We start from the raw sequence: 22023 nt of genomic DNA on the forward strand, positions 1-22023 counted from the left end.
AACTTACACTTCAACTTAAACACTGAATACATATGGATAGATACTTATCACTTAATTAACTCAAAATTAGTACCTTACCCTACAAGAGGCTATCTTCGATCGCGATTTCGCTAAGTATCTAGCAACGAAGTTCCTGATGGAGGATCAGCCAAGGAAATTAGAAGAAGAATAGCTCTTGGGAAAGCAGCGATGTCTCGGTTGAGAAAAGTCACCACCAACCGGAAAATCTCCATAAAAACAAAATCATTAAATTTCTAAAATTATGTCAAACATTCAAAAATTACTTTCTGATATTTTTTCAGACTTTCAAGTGTTTTTATTTGAAATTGAGTCAATTCAAGTAAAAGCATAATTATGTATGATTTGAAGTTTCCTTGCAGAACAGACTATACCCCCATTTCGATAAGTGAATGGGCAATTAAAAAATTTATTGGGTGCTCTGAAGAGGTTCAAAGTGATTGCGTTGATTTTTGGAAAGTCAAAAATAGAGCATAAACCCGATTTATTCAGCTTGCTATCTCAATTTCATAACAGATTTTTCTACTGAGGAATGAGCCAAAGAATTTCTCATAAATTTGCCAAAAATTAGAAATTGAAATCTCTAATCTATTTCAAAACTGAATTTTTTGAATTTTATCAGTTTAAAAAATTGATTTTTGAGATAAGTACCTACATCTTCAAAAAATTTGCTGGAGTCCCCATGAATTTCTCAAAACGCTTTGACCCCATTTCCAATCGATTCTGTGGTCTGAAAGTAGCCTACATACGTAGCAATTTTCAGCTTTCTAGGTCAATTTGATGAAATTTCTTTCTTTGTTTTTTGCATTTTTGGCCTTTTTTATTTTGAAAAATTCACCAAAACGCGGTCTTTCATTAGTCAGTTTTTAGAAATACAATTCAGTAAAACTTGAAACCTCGATGAAATTACGCGAAGAAGATGATAATGAAAACAAAACATCATCGTGTCGATTTCTCAACTCTCGTAATTTCGCTTCGTTCTAAACGACAATGTTATCAAACGAACGAGAAGGGAAGGAATCCTCCGATGACGTTATGAAAATCGTCGCATTATTTTTTGTACACCGAAAAAAAAACTTTCAGGATGATTCATCGCTGATTTTAGAATACCTACGCCAAAATTGTTATGGTACTTCATCTCGCTCTCGTGTTGTGGTTGGGTTTACACGCAGACAGACACAACACGATGAAATATTTAATTCTCTTAAGCGACGACCGACGTAAGTGTATAAAAGTTTGAATATTTCCTTCCCAAACTTCCTTACTTAAGTCGTATGTGGAAAAGAAACGACGACGTGTTTTCGTTCCATTATCAACTACGTTGGTAGTACGAGAAGTTTTTGTGGAAAATACCACTCATATTTACATGGGGTATATACTCGTACTTGAATTTTAAAAGATGTATGATGAAAAGTTGGAGAAGAAGGAAGGGGGGGTGTATTTTTCCGGAATTGTTATATCAGTAATTCAGTATATGGTATAGCATTAGGAGCTATGTTGACGCGAATGGTGTCGAGAGAGAGTTAAGAGGATGACACCTTTAAGAAGGCGTATTATAAAAGCTTCCGTACGAAATGAATGTTTAATTAAGAAGATTAAAATTTGTCGGTAAAAGTTTAGCTGCTTATTTTAGCAAAGACGTGTAGTTGTACTACTGGGTGGTAATTCTTCGGAATGGGAAGAGGAAGCGGAGGCAAAGCTATCAGCTTAAAAGTAGATAGATGAGGCGTAAAAATGAAAATTAGCGTCGGTGAGAAAGCTTTTTACTCTCGAGGGTAATTCTTTCCTGGTCGGTTCGCGTGTTCACGACGAACTAGAGCTTAGAGCTTTTAAAATTCGGTGTAAATTTTCAAAAGAGACGATATCTTCGTCCAAGTTTTTTCTCTTTTTTTCTCTCTTTCGACGGTCTCCTAAATGAGAATGCTTGGAGGGCAAAGTAAAATCATTCGAATGATTTGGATTCAACTAACGTATCGAATACGCTAAGTGAGAATCAAGTTTTATACTTTTGGCACGTTTTTTTCTCTTTTCCTTTATTCCAAAAGACGTCCTCGCCATTAAAATTATTTCTTCGGGTTGAAAAAAATTGGTGGTGGGCTTTTTTTCCAAATACGACGTAGAAGGTTGTTTTTTTTTAATGTATGGAATTGTGTTGCGACGACGAATGAACGGCGAGTGAGTGAAAACTGCGCAGCATTACAATTAATTGGACCAGCAGTCTAGTTTAATTGGTTCGTAAGATGGTATTTCTTCGGCGGCGTTAACTCGATTAAGCGTGAAAATCGAACGAATTAGGATAAAGTGAAGGTTTTTCATTCGAGAAGTAGCAAAAATTGAACGCTGGATATCGGAATGAAAGAATGAGTTCGTAATAACTGCGTACACTTATATATTTATATAGTTTTATTAAATCGATTCGATGCCTCTAGAATGAGGAGCGAAGGGGGTGAGGGGAGAAGGGACGCAGACGTAGAAAAAAAAACACCGAGATTTTCATCTACGGAAATTGGTAATTTAAAAGCAGAGTTGCCCACTTCGTTCTTCACCCTTTGTTTCGTTTCGTCCCTCGGATGTTTTAATTTGTAGGCGTTTTTAATCGAATTTCAAGATAGTAATTCGTTTACGAGTAGAATGAGAATTCGGGTAAAATATGGCGTATTTTATTAAGACACGCTGAAAAACAGGCGTTTTGAGAGTCTGTATCGATGTGCCTGTAGAAAATTATGACGATTTATGTGTATTCGATGGCCATGGTATTAACGGAATTGCCTTTTTTTGTGCTTTTTTCAGATTGCGAAACTGGCCAGAGTATCAGATTTTCCGAGAGTTTCGGATTCGGACGTGTGCGAAGATACGAAATTGATTTCGAAGGTAGTTTATTATTTTGAAAGTATTTTAATGTATTTTTAGTTGAATTTCTCGTCGGATATGGGAGCCTTTGCTGTGGGCTTTGTTGGGTTTTAAGTCTTCGTAATGCGGTGTATGAAAAAAGACCCTCGTGTGAGCTTTTTTTTTCAAGTTTGGGTTAATGGGACGTTGATGGAGATTTTAGATGTATCCCGTGGGGTACGTTGATCACTTGAATGTTTTAAGCTTGATTTGTTGAGTAAATAATTATCTTTTTTCTGACTTTTTTCCTACATTTATTGTGTACCAAAACAATGAATAGAAAAAAAAACAAAACCTCCTTGCAATCTGTGAATATTTAGAGCAACTTGAGATACTGTACTAGGTTATTTGAATATTCGCATTGGGTGACTGCTTTTTAAAAAATTGCATAACAATGTCCAATGATTGAATCCTGAAATCTGAATATTTGAAATTGTCGCGTAATTCTTGGAATTTAATTGGTCCATACAGGTTGGTACGAGAGGAATGGCGCAAATAGGATTTGAGGGTCACGCAGTCAAGTTCCCACGCTCTCTGTTGCCGTTGGACAGTGTGGGCAAAATTTTTACTCGTAATTTCAGTTTTACTTTTTTCACGAGCTCTGTAATGGGCTTTTAAAATGAATTGATGGTGGGTTTTAGCCTTTCTTAAGCTCCTAGCTGATTTTTATATTTTCTTGTTTTGAAAAGATGCTAGTATTTAATTTTGGTCTATTTTATAATCTTTCTAAAGCTGTAAAATCTAAAAATTTACTGAGAGAAACTCTAAAAAGTGCGTAAACAGAACCTCAGTTTTACCAAATGTTCATCTTTTATTCGCGATTAGTAGTTCATTTGAATTTTCAAAAATTCGCCAAGTATCGAAAAATTAAGCCAAACATCTAAAATTTTGATAGTTGGGGTATTTTCGAACGCCACGCCGTTTCAATGAGAAATTAAAGATAGGTATTATGCAATTCTTCTGTTAACTTATTTCTCGTGTGTAACCATAAATTATATCTACTAATAACTTGATACGTACCTATGTTTTTTTCGCGGATTCTCGAAAATCTGATTTTTGGACATTTTTTAAATCTCTTTTTCAAACAATTTTCGGATTTCTACCACAAACTTTGAAAATAAATCCAAAATCCATTTTCATAAGCTACCACCTTAGCAGATTCTAGTGGATTTTTAATCTGCCAAAATCCAGATCCAAACCAAAACCATCTTATTGACTCGATAATTGCCCCCCTCATCTGCACCTTAAAACCATATCGTATATCGTGATTGATGGCCAGGCCTATGTTGATTTTTTCAATTTTTCCTCAATTCCGGAAAAACAAATTACCTACTAGAGTTAATTTTGAAACAATGCGATTTAATCAGATTAAATATACAGATATACCTACAGGGACCGCCAACTAAAGGTATCACATTTATTTTCTTAATTATTATTTGGTAACACTGATAGCTAGAACGCTCGGAAACACACCATTTGATAGCCAAAACTGGAACGTTTTTTGTGTTGACAATTTCATTTCTACTGATTCACTTGTAAAGATGCCTGAATGGAATGAACAACATTACAGTCATTACATACAGAGTGGCTAAAAAGTTTATTCCGCTTTTCACATTTCAAAAAGTTTTAGTTTTTGCCAACAAATCAAAAACTAAGCATCCTAGAAAAACACTGACGACATTATGTCGATTGGAAATTTAATTTCTACAATTTTCCTCGACCCCATTTTTCCGTAGAGTGCTTTGTTCTGCCTCCAGACCGATTTTTAGGAAACGCAGTTTGCAAACTTTTGAAATGAACTTAAGAAGCACCAAAACATGTTAATAGGGTTTTCGAATCGATTCATGACTTTGGTAGCTTATTTTTCAGAAAATTCTTGGGGGGGGTAAAAAAAACTGGGCCGTTACCCCTAGTATACTAACATAATTTTTTATATCTCCCAAAATATGTACCTGACAATTTTTGAGAGCTTTCGCCCTCGCTTCGCCAGGGCCAATTTGTTTCTCGTTTCCTTAATTAATAATAAATTCCGAAACTTGGAGGAGAAATCTCGCCCACTACCTCCCCCTCTTAAAAAATCCCAAGTGTTCAAAAAATGTTGTAAAGGTAAATCGAGATTCTAACTTGCCATCCAAGACAGGACAAGTTAGAATGTGGATAAAACGTCCCACCCTTCCGAGCCTAAGCTTCGTCAGGTACCTTTAACTAATCTAATACTCAATAATAACACATTCAATGCACGACTTGTTTTATTGAACGATATTAAACGACACAGAGTATTAGTTCTATTCTACTTAAATAATAGAACGTCCGTTGTACAATGCTTAAAACATATGCACTTGTGCACGAGATGCGACCATGACCATGATAAGAAAATATAATAATGAGGCCACAGACGTCCGAGATGTTCGTCCTGCGCTCCGTCCGAACTAATTCGTCCAGAGCGCGCTGCTACGCAGTGCAGCCTCGACTTTAGGGCATAAAGTTCCCTACTATAGCGAGTAACTTAGGTCCTCGAATACTCTCTACAATGTCCTGTCAAAAGTCCTGCTAAAATTCCTTTGGTTGAAAACTTGAATGAATAAAAATTTTGAACCTCCCACTTTGAAACAAATTTTGCCCCCCTCACCTCAAAAAATGCCATAAGTGCTCGAAAAATGATCTACTGAAGGTCCTACTAAAAGTCCTTTTCAAGTCCTTTTTTTTCATTTCAAAATTTTGTTAGACACCCTGTTCTCTACCAATCTGTTATTATTCAAATGGTTAGTTCCAAAGGATGTGTATGTATTGAGGATTCTACGTTGACCAAGGCCATTGCTGTTAAAATCCAAGACCACTTTTAAGGGTCTACTCAGCGATTGTAAATTTTCAAATCGCTTGGAAACATTTTATTCGCGAACATTACTCGTGCATTATGCAGAAATTCAAGTATCGAGAGCAAATGGAAAAACTATCTTGCAATTAGCGAATAGCTGATGGCTTGTTTTTTTCGCCGAAACACCACATTTTCATTAGGTATTGAATTTTTAATCATTTTTTTTTTCAAGTTAACACACGCATATTCCAAATTTCAAATCAACAGGAGAAATAAATTATCCTTAAGTGGCTACCTATTTGACTTCTTGAGTTCGTACAAAATTTTTACAATAAAGCAAAATTCAACAGAAATGACGACTTCTGATTGGTTAAAACAGGTTTTTACATTTGGCAACAGTTACCACTAAAGTGAAAATAATTCGGGTTCTACATATATTTGTATAAGCCTAAGGCATAGTGTATTGGCTTGGAGATTAACGAATAAACCAACCAAAAAAAGATACCATTTAGGTAATGCTTAGAGCTTGCTTAGGCTAAGCATTGTTTTAGGATACGAGAGAGCTGCTTAGCAGGCAATGGCTAAGCAGTGGTTTTAGGATATCAGCTTAGGAGAATATTTTGAAATGCAATGGTATGGTACCAACTTCTTAAACACTGTTGCTTCGAAAAAAATTGTCAAGTTTTCATGCTATATTTATCCATCAATTTTTCGAGAATGGTACAGGGTGGACAGAAATATCGGGTACCCCTAAGAAAGTTTTTCATTAAAAATATAGGTTGGCAACGTGAAATAGATGCATATGATTGGTGAAATGTTATCTCTCCAGTCTAACAACCAATCATGTGCTACCATTATTATCATTCACTGTGACCAACCAAAGTATTTAGCAGAAAACTTTTCTAGGGGTACCCGATATTTCTGTCCACCCTGTACTGATATCAGAAAACTGGCACCACTGCATTCCAAACAGTTTCAGAAATAACAATGTTTCGATGTATTGGCGTAATTCAAGCGTAATATTCGAGAAAATAATATTTTTAAAAATTGACTCTACTCTAAAATAAGCGATTTGCAAATTTTCATCCGCTCAGTGAAACCATAAAAGTGGTCTTGGATTTTGACCGCAATAGCAGGGGTGGATGGGGAATTTCAAGTATCGTGTTTTAAAACTGCGTCATTTTTTCAAAAAATTTTTTTAAAAAGTCAAGTAGGAGCTGAAGCGAAATAAACTTAATTTTTTGGAAATGCTAGCTTAATTAGGTGCATTCCTGTATAACCGATTCTACTAGAGCAGAATTATTATATCGGCCAATTCATTGCATCGCCAGAAAGCCCGTCTTTAATTCTCGAAAAGATATGAACTTGGGAAAATGGCAGATAAGGTGTTTCTCAGAGTAGGTACCTAATATTTCCATTGAGGTACCATCACAGAAAATTCTTTCAATTTTCAAAAACTCTTTAGAAGATCAGATTTGTGAAATTGTCAAGTATATACTTATACGAGATGCTGAAAATGGCAGTGTTTTTGTCGTGGTAGTAGGAATTGAATTTTGAATGGTGTGAGATGCTGTATCGTTTTAGCTATGCGACGAGACGTCGTCGTCTGTTGTTCGATGCTTTTGATGGAGTTGCTCGGTTGATTAATTTTCTGGAAGCCGAGCATCTGAATAAGGTGATAATAGAGGTGGTGCTTTCTATGTACCTCTTTACTACATGGTTGTATGTACTATTGTCCCCCTTCGGTCTCAGGACTCGCTTTTTCAGGGTTTGCCCGCGGATCCTTTTCCTTACAACTATTAGTAAATAAAATGAGTAATTAGATGGAGAAATACTCGGCTGAGAAGTATAAGCAGGATTTTTTGTTTACTATTTGATGATGAAGTCTTCGATCGGTAGTCTGCTTTTTATTTGAAAATAACGGATGAACAACCAAACCTCCGAGCGAATATCTCGACCTATCTTCATCCAAGTCCATTTTTCTCTACTGGTCATCTGCTTCCATTCGAATCCGCGAATAAAAATGGATATCGTACAAATGTTTGGTGATCACTTACAGCGCATCTAGCTGAGCGGATTTGCATAATCAGCTCATGTCTATCCACAACACAGAAAACTTTCCGCAAAAATTGTCAACAATTTTTTCATCATAAGCCATTTTTTCATCGGCTTGCAATTTCGCTTCGGCATTCTTATCTGCTCCAGCTTCTCGATCAAGTGCCGGAATTTGGAAGCAGTAGCACTTGCCTATTGAACTGAAAAAGTTGAAAAACCATGTGATTTGTTTGGTTTATGATTTTTAGAATTTTTGCGCGAAAAAGCTCTATATAATAATACTTTTATCATTGTACGTACGTATGTTCGGTATTTTATAGTTTCAACTTCAAGTTATTATTTAAAATTAAACTATGCAAAAAATGCGAGTAAATGCAGCCATCAACCAATATGGTAAACTAAAAGAAAATGCAAAAAACTCTCTTGCAATCAGTGAATATATCGACATGTCTTCATCCTACATATTTCCACTTTTGTTTGTCGACTTTTCAGCTTCCATTGGATAGGCGTGCAATTTCGCTTCGGCATTCCTATCTGCTCCAACTTCTCGATCAAGTGCCAGAATTTGGAAGCAACAAGTAGCACGCGTCTATTAAACTGAAAAGGTAAAAACCATGTGATTTGCATGGTCTATGATTTTTAAATCAAAGAATCATACGTTCAACTTACCACTCGGGTGTATGTAGGACCGATTTGTAAATACTCTACGGAGCTAATTGACATTATTACCGATTTTAAATTTAAAACAATATGTGTCTTTGCTCCACCTGGTAAAACTGTGCTGTGTCGAAAGTACGATTGTCATTGTATATTCGATTATTAGATAGGTACTTGTACAGAGACAGACAGATAATATTAGCCATTAGGTGTACCAGTGACTACCAGTGGCGTCGCTAGACAATCTGAACAGGTGTGCCAATTTTCAAAATTATGAAACCAAGTTGTAAAATTTCCACCCCCCCCCCCCCAAACACCAAAATTCTCATTCTCACCCAAAAATGTTTTTTTTTTTTTAATGATGTAAGGGTTTGTTTCTGTGCAATCTCTTGTCTCTTATTTTGTCATTCTTATGCACAGTATGGATTCTGATCAGTTTATTATCATTAGATGTGTTTTTTTACACGGATTTTGACAGATTTTCGAGAATCTGGATTTTGGGTGTTTTTTTAAATCTCTTTTTTAAAACATTTCTGAGAGTACTTTCACCAATATTTGAAAACCTCAAGTCTTCTTTTCCTATGTAAAATCAAAAATCCATTTTCAAAAGCTGCTACCCAAGCAGATTCTTGTGGATTTATAAATTTGCCAAAATCCAGATTCTCGAAAAGCTGCCAAAATCCGTGTAAAAAGAACACATCTAATTGATTTTGTTTTGCCCTTCCTTCGATTATCATCTCATCCTTCTTTGATGTAAGAATCCGTGCGAAAGAATCAGTACAACCATTTAACAAACCAAATTGCAAGTTCAAACTTTTTTTATACCCAAGTAATTGATTTGTATTTGTATTTTTTTTTTTTTTTTTTTTGGAGAATGAACAGGTGTGCCCGTGCACACCGGGCACACCGGTTAGCGACGCCAGTGGTGACTACGTCGAAATAATCTGTTGAGCTTGTGAATTTGCAATTAGCTGGTTTCATGTGTAAGTACATTGAAATCGTAATGGGGTATGATGTAGCCCGCTGTGCTGGCGTGTTGTTGTTGTTGTTGTAGGTTATCGAGTTCGAGAAACTCACCGCAGGTATCTGGGTTATTGGTGCTGGATTTTTTGTACACTTTGATTATTATTTGCCCGATTTGGATTATTTTTAGAATTGAAATCGGTTCAGTAAACGAGTAAACTTGGATTTAGTTGGCTCGATGACGTAAATTTCCAAAAGGAAGTGTAATTAGCGATTGTTGAAATTCTTGGGTATATTTTGTTGTTGGCTGCTGATGATTTGAAGAGCTTTATTATTTTGAAATAAAAAAACCGCGATGAAAAGCGGTTTGATATGGTCAGAAAAATAAGGAAACATGTGCGAACCGAAATGATCGGGAGGTGGGGAGAGAATTTGTAAGTCTGAGCTCAATCTAGGTAGATTTTTAATTTTTGAACAAAATTTGAGCGTCGATATATCTTGTTGAATTTCATTTCTGGGGAAAAAGTTTTTATAATATTAGGTACTCTTAACCTTTCAATGCACTATTTAGTTTTTCGATCAGTTCTTGAATTACAATTTTTTTGTAAAGCTGTTCTTGGCCAGTTTAATTTGCAAGTTGATTGAAAACTATTCTAATCAATTAATGTTGCTTGCATTTTGGTGTACTTCCCTCTTTCTCATACAGCCAGAAATTTATTTCAACTTTTTAAAATGACATTTATTCCTTCAAATGCCGAGATAGATTTATTTTTCATTTCTTGAATCCTCGCATTAAAGAAATGTGAAGAATTTGAGGAGGATGAATAAAATTCCCAGGAATTACATAGATACTTCCCCATACTTGAAATCATTCATGTACGTTCGGATGTTTGGGACTACATTGAAGTATAGAAAGCAAAAATCTTCTTGTAATCAACCGAACTGTTGACGGCTGTGGTATTACATTGGCGTATCGGCGAGCTTTGATTTTTTTCAGTGGAGCAAAAAATAACATTCATGTTTTTAATGAAAATTGATGAGGAAATTTACTCCGAGTAAGGAGACTACGCAAAATAACTTGTCTGAGTATAGTACCACGGCGATTTCCCTGTGAAATTGATTCCAGTTCCTAAACTTTCCAAACCTATTGATTTCGAAATTTGTACACGAATACACACAGCGAATGAAGTTTATTTCGATACATACAATGTACAATTATACTCGACTATTTATCTCATCGGAGATAACGATAGATACTTAGTAAGTAGGTATTAGGTAAACTAGTACAGGGTGGCCAGAAATATCGGGTACCCCTAAGAAAGTTTTTCATTAAAAATATAGGTTGGCAACGTGAAATAGATGCATATGATTGGTGGAATGTTATCTCTCCAGTCCAACAACCAATCATGTGTTATCATTATTATCATTCACTGTGACCAACCGAAGTATTTAGTTGGAAAACTTTTTTAGGGGTACCCGATATTTCTGGCCACCCTGTACTAGTGCTAATAGGTAGGTATGTTGCAAACTCACATCATTTTTCCAACAATTTGATATCGCTTTTAATCCTCTACCGGACATTTGGAGGTTGGCGGATCACAAAAATAACGATTTCTTATCAATTTTATCAACATTTTTCCTCCGTTTAAAATTCCTTTTACGAAAAAGTAACGCTGGATTCATGTTCTGCAGATCAAGTCACCCTAAATACCACACTTTTCGCGATCATTTCGATCAAACTGTCCGAATTCTCTATTTTTTACTTCAATGAGTAATTCCATTTAATAAAATGAGTGGAAAAGTACGAGTTTTAAAAATCTAATTGAAATAATCTCGTTAAAAGTGTTTATTGGGGTATTTTACCCTGCTGGACACAAATCCGAGGTCATTTTTATTTAAGAGGAATTTTTTTAATGGTGAAAAAGTGCTATTGAATTGATATGTAAATCGTAATTTTTGCGATTCGTCAATCTCCTGGTGGAGTGTTAAAAGTGATATCAAATTTTAAAGTCGATGGGTATGGGAGGTCTAGAAACTCAATTGAAATTTTTAAGGGAATGGCCGAAATATTGCGCAGGCTACACTACTCAAAAGTGGCGAAAAATCACTTCTTCTTAAATGGCTGTCCTTTCAGGACCCCTGGTACAGCCTCTATGCGTATAGGAGGCTCGATATCAAGTTTTTTTTTGGAGCTTTGAAAAGTCAAAGAGTTGGTAAATTTTTCGTTGTTATTTTCTTAACCTAATTACTTCGAATGTGTTTTTTGGAGTACACTAAGAGAGATCAACGTCATTCTTCGAGTCTTTTGCTTCCTCTACCCGAAACACATTTCAAGCTGTCCCTTAAAGGTACTAGTATTCTTCGTAGGCAATGCAGTGGTTAATATTGTTTCGCAGCTGTGTTATTTTTTGTAGAATTATATATTTATCATGGCACACGGATGCTTGGGAAAAATAATTACCTATCGTTTCAAACTTCTATTTTTGATGCCGATAGTTAAATTTAGGACTGATTCGCGTGTAAATGTATTCGCAATTTTTAATGAAAAAAACTTACCTGAATCGTAATACTTTCAGCTGGCCTTAACAACTGTTTCTTATTTTTGTGCGGTTTATTGAAATTTTGGTATTCTCAGACAAACCAGCAGGCTATCGTATAACCATCTAGAAGGTCTCTTGAAATATTTCAAGATTAGAAGTGAAAAATCAAGTTTTAAACGCGCCGAACCTGTGAGGTTGAAGCTATAGTGCAAAGTGCACAGTACAGCTGAAATTTCTAAACAAATTAACTCGAGTTTTAATGCAAGAAAATATTCATAATTTTTGCTACATTCACCAATACCATCGATTCCAAGAATCAGATCCATAATGGGCTGCGTTGTAATATACCTACTACATACTTGAAAAATGAGCCACAATGGCAGAAGACTTCGCCCTCTTCATTAAAACAGTTGAAATTTTTAGAAAAATTGAAAAACGAAAGTACCTAACGAATTAGCAAACAGCAAAAACCCTCTGGTACAGCAAATGGCTGGATAAGTATGTAGTAGTGAATTTTGAAAATGATGCTTAATGACGAACGATTTTGCCCTCTTGATCTAAAACAGTTGAAATTCTAAGAAAAATTGAAAAACCAAAGTAAGCAATTAGCAAACAGCAGAAATCCTCTCGTAATCAGCGAATAGCTGATAACTAGTGATAATTTGAAAACCGGATCGTATTTGCATTGTGGCGGAAGACTTCGCCCTCTTCATCAAAAGAGTTGAAATTTTAAGAAAAATTGAAAAACCAACGTAACAGATCAAATTTCAATCACTGAACTTCATTTCTTGAATTTTGATAAATTTGAAAAAATTCTAAATTGACTGTTTTTTTCAGTGAAAATCCGATTTTCATCAAATTGAGATAAGAAGCTGAAACTTGGTTCAAGTCTTATTTTTGCTTTTCAAATCGGTCGATGGTGGTTTTGAACTTATTTACAGCCTCCCAGTAGATTTTTACATTTTCCTGTGATGAAAAAATGCTAAATTTCAGTTTGGTCCTTTTTCACAATTTTCCCAAAACTGGATAATCCAGAAATATGCTGAAAGAGGCTCCAAAAATTGATTCAAGAAATCAACAATGGGACATTTTGCAAACAAAACCTCAATTTCATCAAATTTTGGTATTTTTCACGAAAAATAGTCTGAAGTATTTGAATTTTCAAAAATTCGTCGAATATTACGTAAGAGGAATTTTTAATGGAAAAAAGTGCTATAAAATTGATAAGAAATCGTAATTTTTGCGATTCGTCAATCTTCAAGTGCCTGGTAGAGGGTTAAAAGTGATACCAAATTTCAAAGTTGATGGGTAAGGGAGGTCTAGAAACTCGATTATAATTTTTTAGGGAATGGCCGAAATACTGCTCAAGCTACACTACTCAAAAGTGGCGAAAAATCGAGTACGTATTTTTCGGAATACACCAAGAGAGATCAACGTCATTCTTTGAGTCTTTCATTTCCTCTACCCGATACACATTTCAAGCTGGCCCTTGAAGGACAGAGTAGCAATGCAGTGATTAACTGATTATTATTGGTTCACAGCTTTGCTACTCTTTGTAGAATTATATGTAGATTTATCATGGCACAATGGCACATGGATGCTTGGAAAAAATAAGGATCGTTTCAAAGTTTATTTTTGATACTGATAGTTGGATTTAGAAACGTATTCGCAATTTTTAATGAAAAAAACTTACCTGAATCGTAATCCTTTCAGCTGCCCTTAACGGTCCTTCCTTGAAATTTTGGTATTCTCAGACAAACCAGCGGGCTATCGTATACCCATGTATAGAATGTCTCTTAAAATAATTTCAATTTGAATTAAAACCGAATATTTTTCAATCAAGAAGTGAAAAATTGATTTTTAAAAGCGCTTAACCTGCGAGGTTAAAGCTATTAGTGCGCAGTAGGTACATCTGAAATTAATTCTGAACAAATTAACTCTAGTTTTAATGCAAGAAAATCTTCATAATTTCTGCTATATTCACCAATACCTTCGATTCCAGGAAACAGATCCATAATGGAATGCAGTGTAATATTCTTGAAACATAGGCCACAATGGCAGAAGACTTCGCCCTCTTCATCAAAATAGTTTAAATTCTAAGAAAAATTAAAAAACCAAAATAACCAAACAGCGAAAAGCAAAAACCCTTTTGTAATCAGCGAATTATTTTAATGATATAAGAGATATTAACGAATCTATAGTGTCTTGAAGAAATAGTTAAATTTTGAATTTAAATCTTACTAGTGTTTCAATCAGTAGTGTAAATACGGTGGGGGGGGGGGATTTTTGCTCGTAAAAATACACTTTTTTGTACGATATTTTGTATTTTGATTTCTACCCCTCTCCCCCAGAATTCCTTCGTTTAAAATTTCTTTTACGAAAAAGTAACGCTGGATTCGTATTCTTCAGATCAAATACCCCTAAATACCACACTTTTCGCGATCATTTCGATCAAATTGTCCAAATTCTCTATTTTTACTTAAATAATTATTTTTAGCACCTGCTATTGAACTGAGTGGAAAAGTGCAAATTTTAAAAATTTAATCGAAATGATCGTGATAAAAGTGTTTATTGGGGTATTTTGACCTGCTGAACACAAATCTGAGGTTATTTTTTTGTATGAGGAATTTTTAATGGTGAAAAAGTGCTATAAAATTGATAAGAAATCGTAATTTTTGCGATTCGTCAATCTTCAAGTGCCTGGTAAGAGGGTTAAAAGTGATACCAAATTTAAAAGTTAATGGGTAAGGGAAGTCTAGAAACTCGATTACAATTTTATAGGGAATGGCCGAAATACTGTGCCAGGTTACACATAAACGTATTCGCAATTTTTAATGAAAAAAACTTACCTGAATCGTAATCCTTTCAGGCTAACTTCGAGTTAAAATCGAACAGAAGCGAAAAATCAATTATTAAACGCGCTAAACCTGTGAGGTTAAAGCTGTAGAGCTATACAGCTGAAATTTCTAAACGAATTAATTAGTTTTAATGCCAGAAAATCTTTATAATTTTTGCTACATTCACCAATACCATCGATTCATCCATAATACATATACTGTGTTGTAGTAATACTCTTGAAAAATGGACCACAATGGCAGAAGACTTCGCCCTCTTCATCAAAAGAGTTGAAATTTTAAGAAAACTTGAAAACCCTGAGTAACCAACTGACAAAAAACAAAAACGCTCCTGTAATCAGCGAATAGCTGCAGATAAGTACCTACTACTCTCTAAATTTGAAACAGTGAAATTTCACTGCTTAGCAGTCACGACATTTTCATTTTTACTGATCAATTCAGTAAACTTTTTACTGTTTTGCAGTAAAAAACTACTGCTTTTAAGAAGCCAAAATGTCGTGACTGCTAAGCAGTGAAATTTCACTGTTTCAAATTTAGAGAGTAGTGATACGTGAAATCATTCGCGATGTTGGACGGACGACCTCGCCCTTTTCACCAAGAAGTTGAAATACTATAAAATTAATTTAAAAACCAAAGTAACGAATTAGCAAACAGCGAGATAACTTATATGTACATAAATATCACTCGGTGCGTGTTGGTACGTAGAAGACTTCGCCCTCTTCATCAAAAGAGTTGAAATTCCAAAAAAAATAATTGAAAAACCAAAGTAACCGAATAGCGAACTGCAAAAAACTCTCTTGTAATCAGCAAATATCTGATAATAGTAATAACTTACGGAATGGTAGGTGCGCGTCGGCAGATGATTTCGTCCTCTTCATCAAAAGAGTTGAAATTCTGAGAAAAATTGAAAAACCAAAGTAACCAATTAGCAAACAGCAAAAGCTTTCAAAAAAAAAAATCATTTCCCAAAATGATTTTTCTTTGAAACCTTAATTTTTTCCTGATTCTGTCAGTTGTGCAAGGTACCCTATTATATCCTTAGCAATTGGTTTCCTGAACATGGAACCTTTAAGAACCTCCAAAGGGTTGAAATTACGAGGGAAAGACGCTTGCGAGCGTTTTTGAAAAAATTGCCGAAAATCAATAACCTGTTTGCGCACACTTGTCAAATGTATTATACCTATCCCTAGATTTTGATAGCCCGTTTGAGTATGTTTCCACTTGGATTTCAGCAATGCCGGATTTTGAGTATCTTCCGTTCTTGGCGAACTCTTTTTTTGCTTCAGTCCTTCTCCATCCCTCCCTCCTCTTAAGAGTCTCAAATAGCGGATAATTTTCGAATCGAACAAAACTGAACCGAAAAAACACACAAAAATAACTAACTAGGACAAATTCAAATCACTGAACTTCATTTCTTAAATTTTGACAAAGGAAAAAATTCAAAAGTGACTGGTTTTTTAGTGAAAATCCGAATTTTGATCAAATTGAGATAAGAGGCCAAAATTTCTGAGCAAATTAACTCGAGTTTTAATGTAAGAAAATCTTCATAACTTTTGCTACATTCACCAATACCTACCTTCGATTCCAGGAATCAGATCCATAACGGACTGTGTTGTAATATTCTTGAAAAATGGGCCACAATGGCGGAAGACTTTGCCCTCTTCATCGAAAGAGTTGAAATTTTAAGAAAAATTGAAAAATCAGTTAGCCAACAGCAAAAACCCTTTTGCAATCAGCGACTAGCTGATGAAATATTGATAACTTCAAAATTTAGGGCGCATTGGCAGAAGGCTCGCCCTCTTCATAATAAGAGTTGAATTTCTAAGAAAAATTAATAAACCAAATTTGAAAAAATTCAAAATTGACTGGTTTTTCATTGAAAAATCGAATTTTGGTCAAATTGAGATGAGAGACCGAAACTTGGTTCAAGTCTTATCTTTGCCTTTATAAATGATTGATGGTAGTTTCGAACTCTTGTAGAGCCTTCAGCAGATTTTTACATTTTCCTGTGATGAAAATAATGTTAAATTTCATTTTGGTCTTTTTTCACGATTTTCCCAAAACTGAGCAATCTAAAAATATGCTGAAAGAGGCCCCAAAAATCGATTCGAGAGATCAGCAATGTGAGACATTGTGCAAACAAAACCTCAATTTCATCAAATTTTGGTATTTTTCCACGAAAAATAGTCTGAAGTAAGTATTTGAATTTTCAAAAATTCGTCAAATATAATGTTAAAGGAATTTTTAATGGTGAAAACCTGCTATAAAATTGATAAGAAATCGTAATTTTTGCGATTCGACGATCTTCATGGGCCTGGTAGAGGGTTAAAAGTGATACCAAATTTCAAAGTCAATGGGTAAGGTAGGTCTAGAAGCTCAGTTACAATTTTTAAGGAAATGTCCGAAACACTGCGCAAGCTACACTACTCAAAAGTGGCGAAAAATCGAGTGTGTATTTTTTGGAATACAGAATATTTAAATTTTAGATTCTTTTTATAAACAATTTTAAGGTAAAGTAAAAGCCTCTCTATACCAAAAAAACGATGAACCAAGAGAGATCAACGTCATTCTTTGAGTCTTTCGTTTCCTTTACCCGAAACATATTTCAAGCTGGTCCTTGAAGGTACTCGTATTCTTCATAGGCAATGCAATGGTTGATATTGGTTCACAGCTTTGCTACTGTTTGTAGAATTGTAGATTTATCATGGCAGATGGATGCGTGGAAAAAATAAGGTTCGTTTCAAATTTTATTTTTGATGCCGATAGTTAAAAGAACTGATTCGCGTGTAAACGTATTCGCAATTTTTAATGAAAAAAACTTACCTGAATCGTAATCCTTTCAGCCGACCCTAAGGAATTGCCTCCTATGATTTTGTGCGATTTGTTGAAATTATGGTAGCCTCAGTCAACCCAACAAGCCAGTATACCCATCCAGAATTCCTCTTGAAACAGTGGCGTAGCCAGGATTTTCTCAAGGAGGGGGCAAAACCAGATTTTTAGGCATGAAAAACCAAAATGAGGGGTAATTTTCTGGAAATTTATTGTAATGTGTGGTGATTTCATCGAACATTTTTGGAAAAAATGGGTCCAAACAACGAAAAAACGTCCATTTTTGCATGTATTCTTTCAAATTTTCGCTCTCAAGGGGGGCCATGGCCCCCTTCGCCCCCCCCTCCCTTGGCTACGCCACTGTCTTGAAATACCTATCTGAATTTCAATTTCAATTAAAATCAAATATTTTTCAATAAAGAAACGAAAAATCAATTTTTAGACGCATTGAAGCTAAAGCGCACAGTACAGCTGAAATTTCTAAAAAATCAACTCTCGATTCATACCCTAATTTTGGCTACATTCACCAATACCTTCGATTTCAGGAATCAGATCTATAATGGACTGCGTTGTAACTTGAAAAATAGGCCACAATGGCAGAAGATTTCGCCCTTTTCATCAAAATAGTTTAAATTCTAAGAAAAATTAAAAAACCAAAATAACCAATTAGCAAACAGCAGAAATCCTCTTGTAATCAGTAAACCGTTGATAACTAGTGATAATTAAGAACCTTGGCTTGCAGTGGCACGGTGGCAGAAGACTTCGCTCTCTTCATCAAAAGAGTTGAGATTCTAAGAAAAATTAAAAAACCAACGTAACAAATTAGCAAACAGCAAAAGATTTCAAAGAAAAATCGGTTAGGAAAATTATTTTTCTTTGAAAGCTCAATTTTTTCCATCCGTCAATTGTGCAGGGTAGTCGAAAAAAACACACGAAAATGCATCACTAGGACAAATTTCAATCACTGAATTTCATTTCTTAATGTTTTAAAAATTTGAAAAAATTCAAAATTGAATGGTTTTTTACTGAAAATTTGAAATTTGGCCAAATTGAGATAAGATGCTATAATTTGGTCCTAATCTTATTTTTGCCGTTCAAATATCGATTGATGGTGGTTTTGAACTTATTTAGGACCTGCAGCAGATATTTACGTTTTCCTGTGATGAAAAGATGCTAAATTTCATTTTGGTCCTTTTTCATAATTTTCCCAAAACTGGATAATCCAGAAATGTGCGGAAAGAGACTCCAAAAATTGATTCAAGAAATGAACAATAATACATTTCGCAAACAAAATTTCAATTGTATCAAATTTTGGTATTTTTTCACAAAAAATAGTCTGAAGTATTTGAATTTTCAAAAATTCGTCAAATATTATGTAAGGGGAACTTTTAGCTGGTGAAAAACTGCTATAGGTAAAATTATCATGGCACAATGGCACATGGATGCTTGGAAAAATAAGGATCGTTTCAACATTTATTTTTTATACCAATAGTTGAATTTAGGATTCATTCGCGTGTAAACATATTCGCAATTTTTAATGAAAAAAAACTTACCTGAATCGTGAGCCTTTCAGCCGGCCCCTATGGCGACTGTTCTTCGGGTAGTATTCTCAGGCAAACCAGCAGGCTATCGTATATCCATCTAGAATGTCTCTTAAAATATTTGAAGATCAATAATTAAAATCGAATATTTTTTAATCAAGAAGTGAAAAATAGATTTTTAAATGCGCTAAACCTGTGAGGGTGAGGCTAAAGCTGTAATGCGCATGTACGAGCTGAAATTTCTGAACATAATTATGTATTAATTTGAGTTTTAATGCAAGAAAATCTTCATAAGATTTGCTATACCTTCTATTCCAAGTATTAGATTCACAATGGACTGCGTTGTAAGTTTAAATTTTAAGAAAAATATAAAAACTGAAGTAACCAATTAGCTAACAGAAAAAACCCTCTTGCAATCAGTGTCTAGCTGATGAATTAGTGACAAGTAATTTGAGATCGAGTGTTGATGGCGGAAGACATCGCCCTCTTTATTAAAAAAAAAGTTGAAATTCTAAGAAAAATTGAAAAACAATTTTTAAAAAAATTCAAAATTGACTGTTTTTTTTTTTAAATTGAAAATTTGAATTTTGGCCAAATTGAGATACGAGACTGAAACTTGATTCGAGTCTTGATTTTGCTTTTCAAATTGATTGATGGTGGTTTTGAACTCTTTAAGAGCTTCCAGCAGATTTTTACGTTTTCCTGCGATGAGAAAATGTTAAATTTTATTTTGGTTCCTTTTCATAATTTTTCCCAAAACTGGAGGACGATCTAAAAATGTGCTGAAAGAGTCCTCAAAAATTGGTTCAAGAGATCAGCAATGTAAGACATTATGCGAACAAAACCTCAATTCTATCAAATTTTGGTATTTTTTCACGAAAAATTGTTCAAGTATTAAGTAATTGAATTTTCAAAAATTCGTCAAATATCAAAAAACGAAATTCAACGTTTGAAATTTTGGTGGTTGGTGCATTTTTGAACGTCCCTTCGATGAGAAACCTTACGACAATGATAATTGAGAAAATACTTGATGGCGAAGGTTGAAGGTCATGATGAGAGCGCAGATTCGTTAAAAATTGCAAAGCAACTGAATAAGCGATCTTTTTTGCTCTTCCCAGTTCCTCTGAAAAATTAGGAAATGTTGTAGCTCTGGAGTTGCTCCTAAAATGGAGATATGGATGACTCTCAAAGAGGAGGAATTTTCGATAAAAATCGTGGTGTTTCAACTATGGTCTTAATCCAACCTGGTTTGGGAAAAATGCACCTGTCTCGAATGGTATGTATTTGGGATTCTGCATTTTCGCGTTAATCAAGCCAAAATGTGAGAATATAATATCGTTTCTGAATCGGGGGATTTATTTTTGGGTTATAATCTCCTTACCCCTCCTCTAATATCTGAATTGAAAAATGGAATATTGCTTACTTTCGAAAATTATTTTTGAAAATTATGCATGTGGGTGAAAGTAATATAGTTTATCACTTTCCGTGTTCGTCATATTTGTATTAAATAAGGGAAAATCACATGTGTGTATACATTCACCTTTACTTCAGTCTACTACGGAGATGGAAAAAGGGGGGACACATGCCATAGTCCACATCCCACCGCAGCAACCATCAAATCCACCTAATTCAAAATTGATTATTTCAATTTATTCGCATGTCGGTGTAGTTTGGAAAAAATCGGCAAAAACAGCCCCATCATCCTTCTCAGAACTGGACCGTTTATCCTAGAATATGTTGGGCTGAGCTTAGAGCGAAAAATTCAGTTTTTTTTTACAGATATGTTTCTTCCTGAATAAGATGCAATCTTTTTTGCTCTTGCTATAGTTCAATTTCGTTGACTATTTTTACCTATTTTGATAACCACTCATACAAACTCTGAACAATTATGAAATGTGCACAAACGTCCCTCATAAAAAGAGGGGGAGAAGACAATGGCTGTGCGCAAATGGGCTATGGCCAAAATTCCATCTTCTGAAGATTGAGTGTTGTCATTAGAATTTTTACATCTTTCGAAAATCATCGTCAGGGGTGGAGGAAGAGTTAATCGAGTGTTAATTTAAAAATGTTACCTATATTTGTTGGGATTTTCCTCCCTCCCAACCCCCGAAGTAGTGACCTCTGATGAGAAAATAATTCCATATTTTTTATTTTTTCCATTTTCGAAAAACTCGGGCTTCGGTGGGCCCCTCGGTTTTCAAAAATTTTATAAAAATACAAATTCACTGTAAAATTTTGAAATTTTAAAATTTCAAGTTCTGTTATCTCTAAAAAGTCTTTTTTGAGTAAAATAAACTCCCATGACGATTTAAGCCCTCTCCATTAAAAACCAAGCTGATTCCCTAAAATAGCTGAAATTCGATGTAAAACTTGAGTTTCAGCTATTCTAGGGGACCGACTTGGTTTTCTAGGGATAGGGTTAATATCCTCATGAGAGTTCATTTTACTCAAAAGAAACTTTTTAATAAAAGTGTTAGAACTTGAAATTTTTGAAAATTTTGAAAATTGAGAGACCCATCGCAGCCCGAGTTTTTCAAAAATGGAAAAATGAAAAATGGGGAATTATTTTCTCCCCATAGGTCACTACTTTGAAGGCTGGGAACAGAAGAAATAGCGATTTATATTTGAATCGGTCAGTGCAGAAAGGGCATAAGTCCATTTTTGCGTTTTTCAGGAATAACAAAAAACTGATTCATTCAAAAATCAAAAAATTTCAGTAAACATGCTTAAGGTCATTGAAAGAGGACCCCCAAGACACAACTTTTAGCGCAGTTTCCAAAAAAAAAATATTCACGTGCGCCAGTGCTGTTGCTGCCTAAACAAATGGGACTTAGACCCTTTCTGCACTGAATTGACAAAAT

General features: G+C 34.7%; 1 protein-coding gene across 5 annotated transcripts in view; it reads left to right on the forward strand.

Moving 5' to 3' along the window:
• Nucleotides 1–22023, forward strand: part of LOC135837009 (insulin receptor-like) — a 438237-nt gene that overhangs the window by 263302 nt on the left and 152912 nt on the right. For 3 of the 5 annotated variants that reach the window (XM_065352122.1, XM_065352124.1, XM_065352123.1), the window contains one exon: nt 2809–2889. The exons of the other annotated variants lie outside the window; for them this stretch is intronic. The gene's annotated coding sequence lies outside the window, so the exon portion shown is untranslated. The remainder of the gene's footprint in view (nt 1–2808; nt 2890–22023) is intronic. 5 annotated transcript variants of the gene reach the window in all.

The sequence above is a fragment of the Planococcus citri genome, chromosome 2 (assembly GCF_950023065.1).
Source record: "Planococcus citri chromosome 2, ihPlaCitr1.1, whole genome shotgun sequence".
In the NCBI taxonomy this organism is placed as follows: Eukaryota; Metazoa; Arthropoda; class Insecta; order Hemiptera; family Pseudococcidae; genus Planococcus; species Planococcus citri.